A 15,624-nucleotide genomic window follows, 5' to 3' on the forward strand; every position below is an offset into this window, starting at 1 on the left:
CAGCATTTGGGCCAGTTTACTCTCCTCAGCTCCAATTCTGTCTTCAGAGAGTCAACATACTTGAATCAGAGAAAAATATTTGGAGAAGGCTGCTGAGGGTTTTGGGGGTGTGTGGTCTTGTCTCTGAGAACAGGCCATGGAGAATCCAGCCTTGACATACCCAGAGACCTATGTCAGGAAATTGTGATAAACATGGGGTCGCTGGGTTACTTGGGATGTTGTGGCCTCAGGTGGCCTCTCCCTGTCTCCCATGTGTCCCTTCTGGGAGTATAGCTATGGAGATGCTCACTCCACTCCCATCCATCCATCCATCCAGCCAGCCAGCCAGCCAGCAGGTATGGAGAATCTGCTTTGAGCCAACCTCTGTGCTAGAAGAGAGAATATGGAGAAAATAAGACATGCTTTCTTGCCCCCGAGGCACTTCTAGTCCATAGGCGAGACAGAGAAGTCAATAAGCAGTGACAGCATGGTCTTGCATAGCATAGACGAGGAGCACAAGCCAGGGAGAAAAGTGGTGAGAGAGGAGTGGAGGCCAAGGGAGGAGGAGGAGCAGGGTGCCCTGCAGGAAACCAGGTTCCTGGATTGGGGCCAGTCCACGGAGGGTCACAGTGTCCACGTGGCTGCACACACATGAGCAAGAGTGGTCACAGATCCCAGCTGTGACCAACATAAACTCCAAGCTTCTTGACATCCCTCGGTTCTGGACCCCACTGTCCCGCCCACGCCTGTGTGCACAGGCCCTCTGTCCCCACAAGCTCTGCGGGGAACCATCTGCCCACCAAGTCCCTGACATACAGGATGCTGAGCGGCGTCTGACACCTTGGGGCCACCTCAGCTCCCACTGTCTGGCGTAACCACCCTCTTGGCTCTGGGCCCAGTTCCCCTGGGCAGCAGGTCCTCCCCAAGCCCAGATCCTTCTGAACACTCTCTCACTCAGTCTCTCAGGCTGCTGCCGTCCCTGCTTCAAACCCTCTCTCTCATTTAATTTAGAGCTTGCTGGGAGCTAGACAAACACCTTGTGTTTATCCCTAACAATTAATCCTTAGCGATTAACAGACAGAATTCAACACCCACAAATACACCCACAGCCTGCCTGCGACCTGCAGGCATCACATCCCCAACCGTCAGGGGGAGAAGGTGGTGCTCTCCACCCCACACCGAGGAAAACTCGTCTATAAACTCAGCGTCCTCTGTCTCCAGGAACATGTTCACTCGTTGGCCTCAGCTGAAAAGTAACTTCCTTGATCTGGACAACACATCTAAATGCTACTACTCTGCTCCAGATTATTGCAGAGCTGGATGGGGTGAAGCGGGAACAGCACTGTGCCCAGTGCCTGGCACTGAGTAATAAACTATAATCGATATTGATTGTTTGCCACGTGCTAGGTACTGCTCAAAGCATTTCACATGGGTTATCTCGTTTAAATCTCACAACAACCCTGCGAGGTAAGTACTGTTCTTATCCTTATTTTTGAGATGATGCTCAGAGAGGTTCAGTAACTTGCTTAAGGTCACACATCAAGCAGCTGAGCCAGGATGCAAACCTGCGCAGCCTGGCCTGTGTAGAGCTCTTGGTCACCTCAGTGTATTCCCTAAAGCGGGGCCTCTAAAACCTTAGTGCCTCCGTGACACATCTTGTTAAATGCAGATTCCAGTCCTGCAGGGCAGGGTGGGGCCTGAGACCCTGCATTGCTAACAAGCCCCAGTTGATGCCAGGTGAGGCCTTATGGATACCCATCAGCCTCTCTCCCTTTCACTTCTCACCGTGAGACCTTAACAAGAAGCCTGGATTGCCGGAGCTTCCCCATCGGAAGAGACTTTAGCAGTCCCCAGCTTCCTCCTCTGCGTCTGCCAGGTCTGCGGCTAGGGGGTGCTCCCTCTACTCTCCAACTAGCTCCAGCCACTGGCCACCCCAGTAACCAGAGCCCCAGGGAGCAAAGTCCACACCGACCTTGCCCTTGGCCTGGGTCTGTGCAGCCTATTCTGTCTGGCCTGAGCCAGAGGACAGGAAGGGCACTCTCTATCCAGCATGCCTGGCTTTGATTTTAGACCTGGAGACCCACAGGAGACCAGAGCGGGCACAGAAGGCTCCCAAAACTACAGGCAAAGGGGAAGGAAGTCACAAAAAGAAGCATGTCAGCTCTGAGATGTACAGGGGCCCCAAACTTCCCCCTGCATGCCAAGGTCTGTCTCGCCCCAGAGGGGAGGGCGGGCCAACTCAGAGGACGTGCTGCCCCGAGGGTAGGTGGCCAGGACAAACGGCTACCTGACAGCCACAGCGATTACCAAGACAACCAGCACAATCTCCTGAGCGAACCACACAGATGCAACTTGAGTGGGAGAAGCCAGGCATAAGAGAATGCCTCCATTTTGTATAAAGTTCAAAGCCAGGCAACACTAATCCATGGTGACAGGCCTCAGGAGGGTGGCCATCTGGGCTGGGGGGATAACAGCTGGGAGGGGCGTGTAGGAGGCTCACGGAAGGCTGGTGAGGTTACCTGGGGCGGGGGTGGCTACGTGGGCATGTTCATTTCATAAACATTCACTTAAGGTCAGTGTGGTTTCCTGTATGTGTGTTAAACTTCATCAAAAAGTCAATTAAGAAAAAACAACACCTGACTGCAAAACAAAAACGAAACCAGGGCAGGCTACCGAGGGAATTGATGCTGTTCCACCCCAAGGGAGCTTTTCTCCCCTTGAGGTCAAGGCAGGGTGGGGTGGGGGACAGGGATGGGCAGCACATAACCCTCTGGTCCTCTGCCCTTCCCATGCAGGTGGTCAGCACTGGGTTCTTCCTGGCCCTCCTACCCTCACTGATCTACAGCATACCCTGTTCACTGGGGCTGGGGGCTATGGGATGTCAGCACCCAGAGAGACTCAGGTCACTCCATGTGAGGCAGGAGTCCTGGCATGACCATCCTCCCCCGGAATGGCTCTCTCCCTTCACAGGCCAGTCCTTGAACAGCTTGTCTGCCTGCCTCATTATGCTACATCAGCTCAGCATGGAGCATCTGAGCTACTCTGCCTGGGTTCAAATCCCAGCTGCCTCACTTCCTGGTATGTGACTGTAGGTAAGTTCCTTCACATCTCTGTGCCTCAATGTCTTCGTCTGTAACATAGATAATAATAGCATCTTCCTCATAGGATTAGTTTGAGGATTAAGCAAATTAATTAACATAGGTAAGGTGCTTAGAACAGTACCTGGGACAGGCCAGGCGCGGTGGCTCACGCCTGTAATTCCAACACTTTGGGAGGCCGAGGCAGGCAGATCACGAGGTCAGGAGATCGAGACTATCCTGGCTAACACAGTGAAACCCCATTTCTACTAAAAAAAAAAAAAATACCAAAAACTAGCTGGGTGAGGTGGCAGGTGCCTGTAGTCCCAGCTACTTGGGAGGCTGAGGCAGGAGAATGGCGTGAACCCACGAGGCAGAGCTTGCAGTGAGCCCAGATCATGCCACTGCACTCTAGCCAGAGCGAGACTCTATCTCAAACAAACAAAAACAGTGCCTGGCACATAGTAAGTGCTATGTAAGTGAATTTTGATTATTATAATCCAGCATTTTGCAAATGTGTTAGGAACCTTGGATATGGGCATTTGGAAGCAGATCAGGGTTAGGAGATTGGGACCTGAGACCTGATGGTAGAGCTGACCCCAGCTGGTGGTGTGGTTGAGGGGCAGTGCCTTGGCACACTGCTCTGTGGCTTCCTCTCTGCCTCTCGCCCCATCACAGGGACCCAGGAGGCCAAGAGAAGTCCAGTGGTACCTAGGGAAGTGCTTGGAACCCTCAGGAGAGGGGCCAGTCTCCTCAGATCCAAGCCACCCTCCGCGCTGCCACTGGGGGCGTCTTTCTGGTGTCCACACCTGCCAACATGGCCTCCTCCTCAGACCCCTAGCAGCTGACGACACTCCCAGCTTCAAGTGTGCTATTGGCAACCTGGGACAACCTTTCCTGCCATGCCCTGACCCAGCGACCTCTCCAAACACACAGGACTCTGTTACTTCTCCAGGCCTTTGCAACACACTGTTCCCATGGCTTAGAATGGCTCTCCAATCCCACTCTTCGCCTGAGAAACTCCTGCTCAGGCTTCAGGACTCTGCAGAAATCTCAGATCTTCCATGAACCTCCCTGGGAAGCCTGGGGTCCCTTAGAGCTTTGGACACACCTCCAACACAGCACAAAATAACACTAGGTTAGAACATGTGGGTCAGTGAGATTTGTCCTGCCTCTGGACAGCGGCTCCCCAAGAGCCCTCCATAAGTGGTAGATGAATGAATAATGAATGAATACCAAGAGCTTGCCATCTCACTGCCACCCGAGCCGAGCAGCCTGACTCCTTGCCACCCTCTGACCTTCACTGCCCCCTCCCTCCCTTGCCCTTCCTGAGATCTTCACCACCCCAGCCTTTATTGCCTCTACTGATGCTTCCTCCTGCGGCCTCTGCCTGCTGACCTTGACCTTTCCCCTAATCGGTGTTCTCTCCATAACAAGTCAATCACAGCAGATTTCTTTTCTTTTCTTTTTAGCAACCCCAAACCTTAAGTCTTGGGAGTGGGTTTCTTCAGATTCAAGGTACTATCTTGATGCAATCCCGGGCTGGGGTTGCTAAAGGTCTCCACGCGCAGCAACCTTGTTAGTTCCATGGCCTGGGTGACCAGTGACCAGTCGGTCAATGAGCTCTCACTGTCCTTTCCCCATCCCTCTGCAATCACGCACCACCAGCACAATACTGAATGCAAGGTAGGGAGTTACACATGACTCCATGAAAATGCCTCCTATTTATAAATAAACGCAGGAATGCGTAAAGACAGCAAGTCCTCCTGAGTGACACAAAGGAGACAAGGTCTGGCACACCATGGCAGCCAGAAGAGCGAGCTGGCTTCAGGAGGAAGGGGCTACTTGAGTCAGGGATCTTGCAGCTTCTCAGCCTCGGAGAGACCACCTATGTCCTCTGATCTCTGGTCCCTCAGGTAACAAGACAAGGACGACACCCAACCCCACAATCGTGCTGCATGTGGATGCAGTGCTGTGTGGGGCAGAGTTTTATAAGCTGCGGGAGCCTAGCCCTGAAGGTCCAGGGGAACCTAAGTGCTGGGGTCAGACTGAAATGCAAGCTGCTCAGAGGCAGATTAAGCTAGGATGACTTTACCAGGAAGGGAGTCCCCTAATCTTTGGTAAGGAGAAGAGTCTTGGAGACCATCTGGGTTCTCCCCAACACAATAGGTTTCCCTTCCGCAAGCCCCATAAAACGCCAAGAAGGGCACAGGCTTTCTTGGGAACACAGACCTGCCCTGCTATTTACAAGCTGTGTGGCCTTGAGCTAATTACTTAACCTCTCTGAGCTTGTTGCCTCCTACACAATATGGAGGCAACGATACCAAAATTGTAGACTATTGCGAGAAAGTGAAGACAGAGCAAGAACACCTGGCGCTTAGTAGGCACTCAATAAATGGTAACTAAATATTCTCTCTCCCTGCCCTGGACACACCCCCTAATGGTGAACTCACTACCTCATTAGGGAATCCAAGCCGCTGCTGACCACTAGAAAGTCACACTGACCCTGAGCCAGCTGCACTCCCCGTCATGTTTCACCCACTGGTCCTTGTCCTGCCTCTTGGAACCTCATACAATAAGCCTGCTCCTTCTCCCTTCCGATGGCACTTTAGACATTGGGAGAAGGCAGGAATCATGTCTCCCCACGACTTCCCACCTTCAGCCACACAGCCCAGTTCCCTCAGCTTTCGTGTCAGGCTTGGCTCTCCTGGGTCGTGTACTGTGAATGCACCATCATGAGGGCCCATCACGCATGGACCACAAGTTCCAGCTGGTGTGGAACGCAGGGGCCCAGCCCTCTTTTGCCTGTAATCCATTTTGGAGATGAGGATTGAGGAAGGAAGGGCTGGGACTCCAGGCTGGTAGTGTTGCGTGTTGCCCAGCCCAGCTCATGTGTGCAGGAGCCTGGGGCCTGCATGTCCTGCTGACCCCTGCTCGGGGAGACCTGACCATCTAGGGAGGCCGGAAGGACCTGTTATCTAACCCTCCTCTGCCCATGTCCATCAGGACTGGCTGACTCGCAGGGAGGGAGCAGGAGAGGCAGGGCTGCTACAAGCAGCAAGATGGAGGGGCCCCACTGCCCAGGCCGTTGTTGGTCTGAGCTGGCTGAGCAGCTTTCCAGAGCAGAGCTTGGCGGGTAAGGCTCTGGTTGGCTCTGCAGCCCCATGGCCCACAGCTCACCCTTGACACACATGTCTTGCCTGGCTTTGTGGGTTCCCAGGGAGAGGTTCTGATGTCTTTCTTGACCTTCTCCTGTGCAGGTAGAACATCTTCATTCCCAGAGAGGATGCAGAGGACGAAAGGGTGAAGCCCAGAACTACCAGCTCCTCCTCCAGTCCCCTCTGCCCTGGTTCCCTGGTCTCATCCAGGCCAGATGGGGCTTGAGCCGGGACGAGGGTTTGGAAACAAGCTGGAAACCAGATGCTGTGGTGGAGCTGTGCCTTCCCAGGTACATAAATTACACGCCATACACACACAATCTGCTGCCTGCCTCTCCCCATTCAGGGGGCAGCATGTACAGAGCACGAGCCTTCCTCCCAGAAGCAGCTTTCTTTCCTCATGGCGGGGTGAAAGCCATGGAAGGCAGGGCCAGGGCTAGGGTGAGAGGCCACACACAGCCCCGTGCCTCTAACACTCCCTGTCTGTCAGCAGAGATCTCAGGTAAATGACTGCAAAAAGAGCTTTTATAAGGCAGCAGACAGCAGCACCAGGAGACCGGCAGACCCGAGCCTTCGGAACCAGCCCATCTGCTGGGAAGGAGGCGGCGGGTGATCTGGAGTCTTGGCAAGATGCTGAGGCCCAGAGCGCAGATGAACCCAGCCTGGTAGGCGGGGGCAGTGGAGGTTTCCTAATGGTCCAGAATCAGCAGTCGGGCTGAGCTGAATCGCAGGCAGTGCAAGTTAGCGAGAGCGCTGCCTGGGTACCCAGGCACGAGACCCAAAGCACAAGAGGGCATGGCCTCCCCTTACAGCAGGGAGAGCTAGGAACAGGACCTGCGCTAGAACAGACAATCTCCAGGCTGTGCAGACTTGAGTTTTTCTTAATAATAGCGGAAGCCCAATCTGCCAGCGGAGACTGTGAGCAGGGAACATGGAAATGTAAGGGTGACAAGTCTTGGTCTGAGTACTATTTGACATGTTAGGATTTGATCTGGGTGACGAAAGGCACTGAGGAGGGTACCCTAGAAATTGGATGGTCCACGTTCTTATTCTCGCTTTGTCCTACAGGGCTGTGTAGCCTTTCTGGGTTGCAGTTCTCACTGGGGAAATGTTGGGTAAAGGGGCATCTGGCTGGGAGAAAGAGAACAAGGGATGTCTCAGCCTCTAGCAAGGAGTTAAGGGCAGCACTGAGGGCCTTGTGCTCAGGGACTCTGTCCCCAGCCTGCACGCTGCACACCCTGGCACTAACCCTACTCCTGACCGAGCAGGGATATGCAGGTAAAGACACCTGTGTGTTTGTCGGACCCAGGTTAGGGAGACTGTTGTCCCTTTAGCAGAATGGGAGGAATTGGGAGCACACCCCAGGGACAGTCAGTTGTGAAGGCGATCACATTTGGAAGAACTTCCAAAGGTTTGAGAACAAGGGACCTGGAGAACTCATCAGCTCTTCAAAGGCTGTACCTGCAGGCATGTGTTGGGCAGAGAAGGAGAAACAACATCCAATGAACGTGGATGAAACGTCTCCCGGGCGTGTCTACTCCCTGCCAAGCACATGGGCGGCTGCACACATTCCAGCCTTCCCTGGGTGCCCAAGCCAGGGACATAAGAAACAGTATAGGCCTCTGTGCTCATCCTAATCCCAAAGTGAAGCTTCTAGTGGAACAACCCCTGGCTTGGTGGTCAGAAGACTGGTTCAGATCAGAAGGTGCCACTAACTGCAGTGTGACCTTGAGCCAACGAGCAGAACCACATATTTAAGAAAATATCTGAATTAATCACTCAGGTTGGACAGAGACTATACACCAGGACCATCCAGCCCCAGCCCCTGCCCTCCAAGGGCTTATGCTCTACAAATGGCAGTAGGTTTCCATGGGCGGGATGGCAAAGGGAGGGAGTACCACCACCCTGCCCCAGCTGTGAAGTCTGAGCCGTCTCCGTCTTGCCCCCAGGTCACAGTCTTCCCAGGCTACTTATCCAGGCCTCATGCTTTTGGGGGCGGCTTTCTGAGGTTTCCACTGGGGGGCAGCCAGAGGCAGAGGGCGGGGGCTGGGGCTGCCTATGCATGCGTGTTTGTGTGTGTTTGTGTGTGCGCAGGCGTGTTGTTGGCACGGACGTGACTCTGCATTATCCGGGCCCGTAATGAGTCCTCATTGCAATGGGTTTGATGGAATAATTATATTCTGGAAAAACTGCAGGAAACTGCGTTCCACTTCTTAAAGGGCAGGATCATCAAACATTTGTGCTACATTATTTGCAGTCACACCTTCTGCTGCATCTGCTCCCTTAAAAAAAAAATCTCCAACTCCAATCTGATCTGAATATATAAATCTGAATTATCACAGCAAAGGCGATACGCTCACACCTTTTTTCTTTTTTTTTTTTTATCTGTTGCCATGGTGATTAGATAAAATTCACGCCAAGTCTCCAGGGAAGGATGGAATTATTTCAGACAGTTTCTCACCCCTCTCAAGCTACTTCTCTCTGTAACATGCCTGGGCACCATCTCGGGGCTTGGGCAGGAAGACAGGCAAAAGAAGGCACCAGCTCTTTGGGAAGCCTTGGGCAAGCAGAGGAAAGCACTCATCTTTCAGTGACACTCTTAGTGCCAAGTTATGTCTGAAGCCGACAAGACAGCAACATGTCCTGAAAACCCACACCCTCCTCAGTAACCCAGAAAGTCACCTGGGGAAAAAAATGGAGGCTCGGGGCGAAAGGCAAGGTGCCCTTGGTCAAGGTCAAGGCAACAGGAGTTGCAGATATTGACCCAGGGCCTTGGCTCTGCCCTCTCCCAAGTGGAGTTGAGCAGGGAAAGAGGTTTTCCTTGAAAAGTGAGAGGCTCAGCTCCCCACACCAGGTCTGTCTGGATCCACTTTTCATCAGGGCTTCCCTAGGCTGAGATTCTCATAGGGGCTAATTACCAATGGATGTAATTTGTTAAAAGGTTTTTCATAAAGGGCATTATTGACCTAATTGTTATTTAACACCACCAAATTCACAAATCTCAGCTGTGTGTGTGTGTGTGTGTGTGTATGTGTGTGTGTGTGTGTGTGTGTGTGTGTGTGTGTGTATGTCACCTCAATGTTTCAGAGTATATTGCAGAAGGCAGGGTCCCTCTCCCTAGAACAAGTCTTCTCATTTCTGTCAAAAGTCCCAATTCTCGGGTATGGGAGATAGGAGCCCTGATTCCAGGAGGCCTCTTACACAGAAGCCTCAGGGAACTGAACTCAACGCCTGTGAAAGCTGAGAGTGGCTCATTATTAAAGCTGTAGCTGAACAAGGAGGGGAGAGCTTTGTCAGCCAAAGCCTAGGGGTAGAACGACAATCTGTGTTTATTTACTCCAGTGACTCACGTTAGGGTCTCATTAATAATCCCACCAATACAGAGGGAGGGGGTTGGGGAACATGCAATTTTAAGTGCATCTCACAGCATATCATTTTACTCAAAGGTGAGTTAAGAGAGAGCCCTGGAGGTCAGGAGAGGATGCCAGATCCCCTAAGCAGCTTAATCCAGAACTCCTCCAGGCCAGCACACTTTGCAGAAAGGGGCACTCGCAGGTCACTGGATGAAGACGTCTGAGGCAGCATCAGCCCGAGAATGTCTTTTTTGGTGGCTGGTTGGAACCTGGGCCTATTCAGCAGGGTGCCCTGGGGAAACGATGGGTCTGGAGCCAGGAGGCTGAGGTTTGCTAAAGGATCTGTGGGGTTCTGCTGAGAACTGTTTCCTCTCTGTACCTCAGTTTCCCAGTCTGAAAAAATGAGGGAGAAGAAGCCTATTTGTGTCACTGCTGGGAAACCTTGCAAATTCTAATGTCAGGGATGAGGTTTCAGCACGAGGGCCCTGTGGTGAGGCAAGGACACGCAGGACCACTGAGCAGGCTCTCCCAGGCCCAGCACAGAGCCTGGGCACAGGAGTGCCCAGTAAGCCAGCAAAAACGAGTCTCTTCATCTACCCTGTCACTTTGCCCATGGCTGTCCCAGGGGAGCTGTGGCCCCAGGATGGTGGCAGGGGTGGGAGCACAGGAGTGGTGGGGATACAGCAAGTAACTGCACAGACTTGGAGGGTAGACAGACCTGGCTGTGAGTCCGCCTAAGCCGCTTATTAGCTCTCAACTTCAGGCAATGTAACCTCTCTAAGCCTCTGTTTCCTTGAATAGTAAATGAAAATACATTTAAAATGCACCTCCCAGGGTTGTTGTTGGGATTAAATGATCCTCAGAGCACTTAGCACGTGCATAAACAAAGTGCATTCAGTAAAGGCTCAATAAATGATGGTGATGAAGGAGAGGAATAAGGGCGGCATCATTTTGGCACGAGGTGGCATGAAAACAGCAGAGGCCTGGGGCAGAAGGACTGAACTCAGTTCTTCTGCTCCCTTTGCCCTTTGTTGCTGCTATGTTTGGGGCATGTCACTTAATCTCAGAGCCTTATTCTTCACTTACAAAATGAGAGTCTGCTCCATTATCAGCCTGTGCTATCAGTGTTGTTATTCTCAATTTTCAAATGAGAAAAGGAGAAGTTAAGCACCAAGTTAAGCACCAAAAGTTTCACAAGGCCACGTATTAGTGTCTGAGCGGGGATAGCAACCTCAGGGTAATATCTCTGTGGTCTTCAAACACTGAGTATAACACGAGCTGATGTAGGCACACTTTTGTTGATTGTCAAGTGTGATGCGTGGCTAAGTTGCCACAATTCAGTCACGATAATGAGAATCACCTTGAATTGGCAGCTGAGACCTGTGACTTAGGACTTGTCCCCAGTACCCAGACTGCAGGCCCGTAGTTAGACACGGCTGTCACTCATGCTGCATGCTGCCAGAACCTCGGCAGGAGGCCAGAGATTGTTCTAGGGGTCCTGGTTCTAGTTCTCATGCTGTTACTGCTTTGTGACTCTGGACTAGGTTGTCACTAAGGTCCTCTCCCAATTCTAAGCCTCTGTGATTCTAGGATTCATTCCTGGGGACAAGGTGAAGCAGGCATTGTTTGCAAAGGAGAGGCTTGGGCCTTACCTGAGGAGGAGTAAGGGAGAAAGGAGCAAATAGGGCCACCAGGGACGTGGAGAGGCAGCAAAAAAAGATCCTGGGGTCCTTTCCCTTTAAGAGGAACAGAGATCCCTGACTTTTGGATCAGGGCTAAGCAAGCCTGGAATGGGGGAGGGGGGTAGAAAGCCCCCAGAGTCTAGAGATTCAAAGACACCCTGCCCCTGTGAGATGCAGAAACTCTTAATTGGAGCTGTGCGTGCATCCAGCACCAATCACTCCATGATGTGCCTCTCTGAGGCAGCACAGAAGGCAGCCCTTCATTAAATCCGACACCGGGGAATTAATTCAACTCACTGCTGTCACTCTGTCTCCCTCACCCTTTCCCTCAACAGCCATTGCTCCTTGATCTTCCACACCTTTATGTCGAAAGTTCTCCTTGAGAGAGGAAGCTTCTCCTGACTGTCACCTGAGCTATGACTATATCGTGGGCCAGAACTCAGGGCTCAGCTCGGGAGGGTGCAGTGGGGAAGCACAGGGGTGATGGGGGAGTGAGGGGTGGGAGAATGGACACACTGTCATAAGAGAGAAGGTGAGGGAAGGACCACAGGCCATGAAGGGTCCTTCTCCACCACCAGCAGAAGTAGCAAGGATTTGAAAGCTAATGGTGACAGCTAACTGGCTCACCCCATTTTAGCTATTCTTCAAACAGCGACTTTATAATTAAAATCCCTTCGGGGGGAGTCATACGGGGAAGGAGGAGGGGGAAACAGAGAAGGGGCTAGAGGGAAGTTGCTGGGACCTTCTTCAGCACCATGCTGCCTCCTTGGCCATAGAAAATCATAGCTTCCAAACTGATCCCCTCACCTACTTACAGGTGCCTCCCTCCCTCCCTACCTACCTGCCTTCTCTGTGACCCACAGTCTTCTCCTGACTCCACCCATGTGCTGAGATCCCCAGCGTGGGAGGAGCCAGGGAAGAACTTGGAGCAGGCGAATCCCTCCCAATCCATGGGGAACTGGTTACCCCAGCCACAGACAACCTTCTCCTTTTGCCCCAGTGCTATGAATCAATATTATTTTTGTTCTGCTTGTGCTGAGAGGTGAAAACAGTTGGAAGCACTGCCCCAAGGCCTCCAGCTCTGACGTCTGTAGTCTGAGGAAATCGTGCTACACCTTTCAGTGATTTCTATTGGAAGTCACTGGGCAGCACTTGGCTTTAATTCTTCCTTCTCTATGGATCCCCTAAAGATTTGTCCAGGACTTGCAAGAAAACAGAAACACTCAAAAGACCAGGGACAGGGAACCTGAATTATGTGAACACTAATTTATGATGGAAGACAGTTGTTTAAGGAACGTCCCCCAAGGAAGGCCATGGCTCTGCCGGGGAAATGTTAGAAGCTGATCCAGGCTCCTAGTTGAGGTGATGCCAAAGAGACAACGCTTGTGAAATAATTTTCTATCGGCATCCCCATTTTCTAGATGGAGTTCTCAGAGGTAAGTAACCTGCTCAAGGAGAGACCCAGCCAAGACTCCGTCCCTGCCCCCCCACCCCGCCACCATCTCCTCAGATTGTCCTCCCTTTCCTACCCCAGAGCTTCCTTCCTTGGGAAGCTTCCCACTTGCTCAGGAATTCTATGCAGACAACATCTCCTCTTGACTATAATCAAATTACAGAGTCAAGTCAGAAATGCAAAAAGGAACCATTTTAAAGGATTCTTGGTTTTGTTTTTTAACCTTCGTAAGAAAGTCTGACCTTTCCTTTTGATGGAGCCACAAAATCAGATAATCAGTTTTCCCCACCCACAGGGGATCTCTGAGTGTTGGGGCTGACACCATGGAAACAAAGGACCACCTGGCTGTGGACTGAGGAGGGTGTGTCCCACCCTGTCATTGAGATGAGACATTGCACCTGCACCCCTCCCACTGAGACTTCAGCCACACCCACTACCATCAGCAGCAAAGGTCCTTTGTCCTGGGAGAAGGACGGTTCTGCTCTTGGGTAATGGCAACAGAGGAAAAGAGGTGGAAGCTTACTGCCACGAGTTTTCTTATGATTAAATGTGAAACACACATCAACACACTCCCTGAAATTGTGTGAAAGATCGTGAAAGACCCTCTGAATTCTCCCTGGTAAGAAGACTAATTTGGGAAGTGGAAAAAAGAGAAGTGGCTCAGGGCTCTTTTCTGTGGGGCACAGAGGCTGACTGGCAGCCCCAGTTCAGAGCCGGCGACAGGGAGGAAGGTCACTCAACATGGCAGGTGCCCAATGGACTCTTAGGGGCAGGGATGCCTTTCTATGATCCACATTATCTGGCCTCCCAAAAAACCTTCAGGAAGGTCTGCACGATATGTGCAGGTCTTTGTGAGGGTGGGATTTTTGGGAAAACCAGGAAGGAGGCTGAGGACACATTTGGTCAACACCAGAGCAGAGATAGAGAAGCATCCGTGAAACACAGAACAGGGAAGCAGAATTCGGCAGAGTTGGGAGCCAGAGCCAGAGACCACTGTGAGAATACAAATCTTCCTGCGAACTTGCAGACATCTTGAGAGGGACATGCGACATTTCCAGGGCTAAACTAAGACTAGAGACAAATTTGTAGCTCTTAAGAGGCAGAGGCTATCCTATTGCTATCTGGGTTGTAGAAAACTATTATTATTATTATTTCAGAAATGAGAAAGTTGAGAAATGTAGGTAAAGGGCCAAGAGCTACTAAAAGCCAGTGATCAGAAGGAGCCAACACCAAGAGGTGGCTGGTGAAAAACCCGGTCCCAGACAGTGCTGGTGGAAACAGCATGTTCAGACCAAGGAGGGGGCGATGGCCTCACTGTGCCCTCTGCTCACACCATCTGTGGTATGGGACACTCATTCTGGGAAAGACTTTGACACAATAGGGCACGCCCAGAGGTGTCTCCCTGGATGAACTCAGATCCGATGAATCCTAGGTGGGATTGCTGCAGAATTGGGGTTGCCGTGACCCAGAGGAGGGGACACCAGGGTTGGGTGTGGGGGATAGAAGAAGATGGGCACTGTCCTCAAGAACTGAAGGTGCAGAGAGACAGAAGGAAACATCTGTGGAAGCTCAGGGTGAGGAGGTGGCGGGAGGAGGACCTCCAGGTGGAATTTCACAAAAGCAGATTTTAGTCCCATCTAAGAAGGAACTTCAGAGGACTCCCTGAAAAAGCAAAAAAGCACAAGTAGCAGCTACTTTGCCGAGGTATCTACACTTAAATATGACTTTTTGGTGTTCAAAACTACTTCATATCTAATCTTAACACATATTTGACAATTTAGAAAATGATGGAAAAGAAGCCAGAAATCATCTCTCATCTCACTATCTAGAAATAATCAAGACAATCACTAATAGCCTTCAAGTATTTCTTTCAAGATATCTATCTAGGATCCCAACACAAAAGAAACGAGAAACGTTCAAGGAGTGTTGGATATCCCAAACACCCTGCATTGACCAGGACATTCTGTGCATGCGACATAATACCACATGTACCCCACAGATATGTAAAATATTATGTACCAATAAAAAAGATATCCATCTATAAGATGTATAGAGCATATGCATTTTTTAACCAATTAGGAGCCCATACACACACAGACACATACACACAATTATTTTTCCACCTAACATCATATTAGGATCTTTTTCTCTGTAAGTTAAAAATGCATTAAAAATATTTCCCTGTGGCCGGGCATGGTGGCTCACACTTGTAATCCCAGCACTTGGGGAGGCTGAGGCAGGCGGATCACCTGAGGTTGGGAGTTCGAGACCAGCCTGACCAACATGGACAAACCCTGTCTCTACGAAAAATACAAAATTAGCCAGGTGTGGTGATGAACGCCTGTAATCCCAGCTACTCAGGAGGCCGAGTTAGAAGAATCGCTTGAACCCAGGAGGCAGAGGTTGCAGTGAGTCAAGATGGCACCATTGCATCCGGCCTGGGCAACAAGAGCAAAACTTCACCTCAAAAAACAAAAACAGAAACAACAACAACAAAAAAAACGGTCAGGCGTGGTGGCTCACACCTGTAATCCCAGCGCTTTTGGAGGCTGAGGCGGGAGGATCACAAAGTCAGGAGTTCAAGACCAGCCTGGCCAAGATGGTGAAACCCTGTCTCTACTCAAAATACAAAAATTAGCTGGGCGTGGTGGCAGGTGCCTATAATCCCAGCTACTTGGGAGGCTGAAGCAAAGAATTGCTTGAACCCGGGAGGCAGAGGCTGTGGTGAGCCAAGATTGCACCACTGCACTCCAGCCTGGGCGACAGAGCGAGACTCCATCTCAAAAACAAACAAAAATTTATTTGTATTATTATACTGTAAGTTATTTAATCATTCCCCTGTTTATTGGATATTTAGTTTTGAATCTTCAGGGTTGTAAACAACATTGCAGTTGGCGGAACTTGTTTTGTCTTTTTTTTTTT

The 15,624-nt window shown here is 51.1% G+C and overlaps 1 protein-coding gene and 1 long non-coding RNA gene across 4 annotated transcripts in view; one reads left to right on the forward strand and one right to left on the reverse strand.

Annotated features, from left to right (window-relative positions):
• The window catches only part of DSCAML1 (DS cell adhesion molecule like 1), a 365,882-nt gene that overhangs the window by 311,166 nt on the left and 39,092 nt on the right, over positions 1–15,624 (reverse strand). The window lies entirely within an intron of this gene.
• LOC123568682 (uncharacterized) lies at positions 2,952–6,534 on the forward strand. Its single transcript, XR_006692128.3, has 2 exons — positions 2,952–3,071; positions 6,317–6,534. It is a non-coding gene; the product is annotated as an uncharacterized lncRNA (long non-coding RNA).

This window comes from Macaca fascicularis, chromosome 14 (genome assembly GCF_037993035.2).
Source record: "Macaca fascicularis isolate 582-1 chromosome 14, T2T-MFA8v1.1".
NCBI classification, from domain to species: domain Eukaryota; kingdom Metazoa; phylum Chordata; class Mammalia; order Primates; family Cercopithecidae; genus Macaca; species Macaca fascicularis.